Raw genomic sequence first — 7708 nt, 5'->3', positions numbered from 1 at the left:
AGATAACCGCGCTTTGGTCACCATTTGTGAAGAGAGCACTCCCAACCCGCACGATAACGATTACGCCAGCCACCTCAGCTTCTTCACCAACATTGTGACCCGCCTGGAGGATCGGGCCATGAGGGCTCGCGAGCTTGTAGCGGAGAGGAGCCGGAGTCTCTTGGGCGCGCATTCTCACGTGTCTTCAGCCACCTTCTCAACTGTGATCCTCACTTCGACGTCAATGATGTGTTAGCCCACATGCCCATGGTTATTCAGGACAACCTGGTCGGGTGGGTGGGCAACCACGTGAATGCACTGGTAGTAGAATTTGCTATGGAGGATGACGCAGTCGTGATTGCGACCGAAGAAGACGGCGCGGGTAGTGATGATGAGGAGGATGGTCGCCACGACGCGAGCAACATGGATGGAGGTGATGAAGAAGGCGCACCCAACTAGGCCCGTGTTTCTTTTTGCTTTGACCTGTATGACAAAAACTTGAACGCATCCTCGTGAGAGCATTTTGGAAGGGGGGCTTATGATGTATAAGATTATGAAATGCTTTTGAAGTAGCGCCCAGAGCCCGACCCAGCAGGGCTGCGGGCTCCCAAGAAGGATAGTTGTTATGACTTATCTTTGGTTCTACTGGTCTCGAGTGAGCCCTGGTGTCGCAGCGGAGCTTCTTCTCTTGAGGTGAGCTTGCTGCAGGCTCGCGAGGTTCTGAGCCTCCCGAGGGGCCTGTTGGACTGTCCTAGAGTGCTTCACGGGGAACCAGTTGGTAGATCATGGTGAGGTGGGCGTGCGTGGCCGCTGCACCCTTGAGCCCCCGGGGGAAAGCGATCGCCCCAATGCACACACCGTACCTAGAACCCGCTCGCGAGGTGCTTGAGGGCAGGGTGGCAGTCACGAGCTTACAAAAAATGCAAGAACAGAAGGCAAGAGAGCAACAGAAGACGAGAAAACTCCCCCCATTTTTATAAACACACAAGAACCAAACCGCTTCGAAAAGCCGCCGAACAGGTACAAAAAGGAGGCAAAAGCAAAAGGCCACGTCTGGCGCCTAGCTAGTCTTCAAGCCTTCTCACCAGCGCGGACCTAAGTGCTTCCACTGGCTGGGCATAGTCATTGGGGACAGTGTCGATGGCCAGCGTGGAGCATGGTGCTGAAGGAAATATGCCCTAGAGGCAATAATAAAGTTATTATTTATTTCCTTAATTCATGATACATGTTTATTATTCATGCTAGAATTGTATTAACCGGAAACTTAGTACATGTATGAATACATAGACAAAACTTATAGTCCCAAGTATGCCTCTACTTGACTAGGTCATTAATCAAAGATGTTTATGTTTCCTAACCATAAACATGTGTTGTCATTTGATGAACGGGATCACATCATTAGGAGAATGATGTGATGGACATGACCCATCCGTTAGCTTAGCATTATGATCGTGTCAGTTTCATTGCTACTGCTTTCTTCATGACTTATACAAGTTCCTCATACTATGAGATTATGCAACTCCCGAATACCGGAGGAACACTTTGTGTGCTACCAAACGTCACAACGTAAAAGGGTGATTATAAAGGTGCTCTACAGGTGTCTCCGAAGGTGTTTGTTGGGTTGGCATATATCGACATTAGGATTTGTCACTCCGTGTTTCAGAGAGGTGTCTCTGGGCCCTCTTAGTAATACTCATCACTATAAGCCTTGCAAGCATTGTAACTAATGAGTTAGTTGCAGGATGAAGTATTACGGAACGAGTAAAGAGACTTGGCGGTAACGAGATTTAACTAGGTATAATGATACCAACGATCGAATCTCGGGCAAGTAACATACCGATGACAAAAAGAACAACGTATGTTGTTATGCGGTTTGACGGATAAAGATCTTCGTAGAATACCAATATGAGCATCTGGGTTCCGCTATTGGTTATTGACCGGAGAAGTGTCTTGGTCATGTCTACATAGTTCTCGAACCCGTAGTGTCGTGGTGGGCGCACGGCAGATGCCAAGGGATGCCTAAAGAGAGGAGGAGGCTCAAGGGCGCTAGTGGGCTCCAGAGGCGAGGTTGGCATGCGCGGGCGCGGGACGCCGGACATACCCAGGTTCGGGGCTCTCCGGAGAGATAACACCCCTAGTCCTACCGAGTCTGGTTGGATTATTGATAGTACAATGTTGCTCCTGGAGCTGTGTGGAGGAGGAAGGAAGCTGACCAAGGCTCGGGCTGCTCCTTCTCTCCAGTACTGCTGTTGGGTGGCTAGGTCTATGCTTGCTCGTCTCTGCGTGTCTCTTGCTACCTTACATTACATGCCTCTGTAGGCGTGGGTTACTGGGGGGTTTTATAGATCAACCCACCTAGGGTTACAATGGTAATATGTCGAGTCGGTGGGTCCGTATTGTCGGTGTCCAGGACACCGGGCTGGGTCCCACTTGTGGGCTTGTGGTTCGCCGGGTTCCCCTAGGTGCGGGCCCCGCGTGCCTAGGGGGACTGTGCTCCATCTTGTCGATCGTCAGGGCATGGCCGAGTCGAGTCGTGTACAGTGCTCTCCGTCAGGCTGTTGCTTGCTGTCGTCAGCGGTGAGGGCGGGAGCACTGTTGCCACGCCAGCCTTTGTCAGCGGGTAGGTGAGGGGCACTGTTGCCACACCCCGACCGACCACAGGCATGTGTGGAAACACTGTTGTCTTGGTCATCGGTGGTTTAGGTCTCGTCCCATCATACGGCCTGGATGGGACGGGAGCTGACCCGTGGCCGGGTTGCTGTGGACGCCACGCGTGGGGCTGGCTTGCCGTGGAAGCCTTGGTTGCGCCGGGTTGAGTCGCCTTGCGGCAGTTGCTGTGGCTGGGTTGACGTACCTTGTCGGGTCGGAGGGTTTGGCCGGGTTGCGGGCCCTGCCAGGTCGAGCGACCCGGCCAGGCGCGTGCTGGCTTGCGGGGCGGTGTGGGCCCTGCTGTTTTTGAAAAGGATCCGTGTTTCGTTGCCTGCCCGACAGTAGTCCCCGAAGCTGTGAAGGTCCGCCGTCTTCTGATGAGTGGGCCTTCGCAGTTTCCCCTTCGAGAAAGGTGGATTTTGCGAGCGTCGGGTCCAGCAACACCCACTGTGTGCCGGTTTTCTAGGAAACCGGATCGCGGCATCCCGGTCGTGGCGGGAACCGAGGAGTCTGTCGAATCTTGAGGCGATCCCCTGGGCTTTGCGCGGGCGCCATGTGGCGCCCAGAAGTTGGAGGGGCCTGACAGGCCACGCGCGTGACTTGACTGGGCGACGGGCCGGGGGCCTGCCGCCGCGCGCCCTTGCGCCACGCACGCAGATTTATTGTGGCGTCTGGGGACCAGTTGCACTTCCCCGAGCAGTTAGTGCGCGCGTACATGCGCACTTATTGTAGGGTAGTGGAACGGGCGCGTGCAGACGATCCCACTCCCCCATGTTTGAACAGGGGCTTATAAATTGAGGGGGGAAAGGGGGCGGCGGACACCATTCTCGCTCGCGCCCTCCTGTCCCCTTGCTCGTGCTCTGCTCTTTGCCACCAACGCATAGCTGCGCCCGCAGCCCCGAGTAGAGCTTCCTCCGTCATTCATCTTCTTCTTCCCTCTTCTGTCCGTGGCGCTGCCGTCAGGCTCCTGGATGGGCTCCAACGTCACCACCGAGGACATCATGCAGCTTCGAGCTTCGCGGCGCTTGCCGCGGGAGACAGACGTCGGCGTCCGCCTGCCACGCGGCGAGCCGAGGCCCCGGCCCGAGGGGCAGGAGCGCGTTGTCTTCCTCATGCATTTCGAGTGCGGGTTCGGGCTGCCGGTGAGCACCTTATTCCGTGCATTCTTGGAGTTCTTCGGGCTTCAACCGCACCATCTTGGGCCGGCGCCATCGTCCAGCTCTCCGGCTTCGTGACCCTGTGCGAGGGGTACCTGGGGGTTGACCCGACGATCGACCTCTAGGCGCGCTTCTTCTCCTTGAAGCAGCAGGGCCAGTCGGCCGGGGAGTTCGCCGACTGCAGCAGCGCCGTCATCTCGAAGTGGTCCGGGGCGGATTTCCCCAAGATCTCGCTCGAGGATTCTGCTAAGAAGTGGCGGAATTCCTTCTTCTACATCCGCAACCATGGCACAGACCATATCAATCTTCTGCCCTTCGTCATCGCGCCGCCACGAGCAAAGATGAACTGGGGCTACTCGCACCGGCACCCGTCGCAGGAGATCGTGAATCTCCGCGAGCGGGTGACGCTGATGAGGACACAGGAGGGGCTCACCGGAACGGACCTCCTCGCGCGTTCCTCACCCGCCGGGTCCTTCCACTTCAGAGGCGCTCCTGCCTCATCGGTGAGATGATTGGCCTGCAGGACCCCAACCGAATGGGGTCGACGCGGCTGTCTACAGAGCAGGTTGCGCGCGGCGTTAATGACATCTCCAAGGCCAACCTTGGAGAGGATTGGCGATTCGGCAAGGCATCGTATAGCCAGTCGAACCCAGCGCTGCAGGTGAGCGTCTGGTCTTCTTACTTTGCTGCCGCGCATCTTCTTGTTCACCCTAACGCAATGCGGGAGGTTCTCTTGAACGCAATCCGGCATCCTTACGCCCGGGCTCCGTCGCTGGTGGCGCCGGTGGCGCCAGAGGAGCCCACGGCTCAAGGCGGCGAGGAGGTGGCCGAGTCTGACGCCGGCGCTGGGCGTCATGCTGGTAAGTCTTGCGTGTTTCCTTCTTGGTTTTGTCTTGAATTGTTGATCATGTCGCTGTGAAGGCGACGCTGACGCTGATTGTTGGTGTAGCGGTGTTGGGCGGGGGAGGCGGTGACGCGGATGGATTCGGGTCCTCGCATGGGGCGGCGCCAAGCCGCCCTCATGGAAAGGACAGCGTCGCGCTTGACCCCGGGGATCGAAGCGCGTGGTGGACCCGGCCGAGCCTGGGAGGCCGGCCAAGAGGAAGCGCGGGAGGCTGACCCTGGTCCCGGTCTTGACGGGGTAAGTTTCGTTTCCTGCTTGCGCCTGGACTTCTTAAGCCAGTCTTGTTTCTTTTTGCTTATTCTGCCTTCTTTTTCAGGTCACCCATCGCGTTGGCGAGGGCGGCGGCGAAGGCTACGGCCGCTGAAGGGGCCGCATTCTACAAGAGCCGGTCCGACCTTGCCGGCCTAGCCGGGGACGAGGGACGGGGCGACTCAGACCTCGGCCTAGACCCAAATGACGCCGAGGCCTTAGCCTGGCGGGACAGGAACCAGGCCAAAGTGGAGCTGGAGGCGGCATCGGTCCAGGCTTGGACCGACGTGGTGGCGACATGGGCGCGATCCGGCGAGGAGCCGGCCTGGCGCGAGATGCTGGAGGGCACGATGGTGGCGGCGACGGTTTTTGAGCCGTCGTTGGTGGGAAGCGCAACCGTGGGGGCCGGGCTGAGGTGGTGATCCTCCACCGGGAGGTTGTGGAGGTGGGCGCGACACTCTGCCGTGAGCCGATGTGGTCGAGCGCGCGGAGGCTGATGGTGGTGGAGGCGGCGGCGTCCTAGAGGAGACGCCGCAGGCGGCGGCGGCGGAGGCGCCGTCGGCTATGGAGGAGGCACCGCGAGCGGCGGTGCCTGAGGTAGCAACACAGGGCGTCCCGGCGTCCGTGTCGCCATCGGCGCCGGGAGGGGCGTCGGAGGAGGTGCTGGCCGCGTCGCAAGCGGCCTGCGGGGTCACGCCTTGGTGCCCCAGCAGGGTGGGCGCCAAGCTGCCGTGCCGCAGCCCGCGCGGAGCGGGGGCGCGGCCGTCTTCGGGCCTCAGACCCAGGAGGAGACGGCGCTGGATGCCGTAAGTCGTCGCCTGCGAGGCCGGACGAAGCGGCTTGAGGCCTTCGCCCAGGCCGAGACGGAGCGGACGCGCGACCTGGAGCGCGCCGTCCTGGTAAGTCTTTCTTCTTTTGTTTCCTTGTAATTACTTCTTTGTGGGGGTGCGCCAGCGCACCCACTGGGTGTAGCCCCCGAGGTTTAGGCCAACTACGTAGTAGTTGGGTCAAATCTTTAGATCGCCGGGCCTTGTTCTTACTTCTGTCTTGTTTTCAGCATCTTGATGCCTTCCGGGTTGCCGCCTTCAAGCGGCTCCTGGGCAAGCATTGGGAGCTCAAGGAGCAGCTTGCTGCCAAGGAGGAGGAGCTTCATGTTGCCGCAGGTACGTTCGTGCTCTTTTCTAGTGGGGCGCGCGAGCGCACCTACTGGGTGTAGCCCCCGAGATTCGGGCCAACTACGTAGTAGTTGGGCCAAATCTTAAGTCTTGCCTTTTTTTTCTTCTGCTAATCTTTTCTTTCTGCAGCCGAGGTGCTCTCTTGGCGGACCCGGCTGCTCCGGGCTGGTCATCATTATGACCGGCTTGTTGCTGATGCCGGTCGCCTTGGCGTCGAGGCGGCGGAGGCAAGGGCGGAGGCGGCCGCGGCCCAACGGTCTATTGACGAGGCCAACCGGCTGCACGAGCAGCTGGCGGGTCACAAGAGCCGCCTCGAGGCCGAGGTGGAGCTCCTTAAGGCAGAGGCCGCCAAGGTGATGGACACGCAGCGGGCCCTCGCCGAGGCAGACCAGCAGCACGGCCAGCTGGCCGACGACAAGGGTCGGCTCCAGGCCGAGGTGGATCGCCTACGGGAGCAGGCCGCCGCGGCCGAGGAGGCTCGTCACGATGAGACTCATCTCCGTGGGGCGGCTTAGAATGTAGCCGAAGACAAGGACGCCGAGCTAAAGGCGGCCCTTGCTAAGGCGGCCGATCTAGAGAAGGCACTCGGGGAGCACGACCGCGTCATGGAGCGGGAGCGGTGTGGTATGTTGCTCGAGGCGCGGCACCTGGAAGTGTCCTTCTCCAGTAAGTGCTGCTTCTTGTAATTTGCCGGGTCGGGACCCGGATTTTCTTCCGTGTTGTGTTTCTAATCTTGCCTCTTCTTTTGCGGCAGGGGCCTTCCCGGAGACGCAGCGGCTGGCGGAGGAAGCCGTCCGCTACCAGCGTGACCCGACCGGCGTTGTCGGGTCTGGGACAGATCCGCGGGTGGCCTGGACCTTCCTGGAGTTCATCCACGCTGCAGAGGCCCGCCTGCGGATCCTGGGGACGCAGATGGAGCGGCTGCCCCAGGCAGGCACCGCGATGACGGTGGCCCTGTGGCCGGACTCCGTCCATCCATGCAGCTTCTCGCGCCTGGCGTGCTGGTTGGAGATGGTCCCGGACCGTCTTGGCAAGTGGCGTGTTTCGACCGCCCGTGCCAGTGCCGAGATGGCGCTGCGGTTCGCGCTGTCTTGGCATCCGGATCTTCAGTTGGACTCGCTGATGGTCCAGCGCGCTAGTTCGGAGCAGTTGTTGTAGGAGTAAGCCGGCCGGATCGCCTCCCGGGCGAGCTACATCGCTGAGTTCGCCTTCCATGACGAGTTCCATCTAGAGCAGATAGAAGATGGCAGAGCCGTGGATGGCGACGACTACGACTTGCTTTTCCATGATCCGGAGGGAAGCTCAGAGGAGACGGGTGTCTACGGTGACGCGGATGCTGAGGAGGACACCGGTGTCATGCCGGACCCGGAGGTTGCCAAGGGTGGGTCGTCGACGTCGTGACGCGGCGCTGAAAATGCCTGAGATACTTTATGCAGAATCCGTTAAGTAGCAGGTCCACCCACCCACTGGGGGTTGCTTAGGGTGTAATGAAATTGGGCCGTGGGCCTTTGCTTTAAATATTTGTGTGTGAATGTCGTGAGTGCTTTTTTGCTCTTTGCCTTCTGCTTTTTCGAACCGATTTCATACACTTTTCC

Source organism: Triticum aestivum, chromosome 6B (genome assembly GCF_018294505.1).
Source record: "Triticum aestivum cultivar Chinese Spring chromosome 6B, IWGSC CS RefSeq v2.1, whole genome shotgun sequence".
Lineage (NCBI taxonomy): Eukaryota > Viridiplantae > Streptophyta > Magnoliopsida > Poales > Poaceae > Triticum > Triticum aestivum.
Note: the sequence above shows the minus strand (reverse complement) of the source record.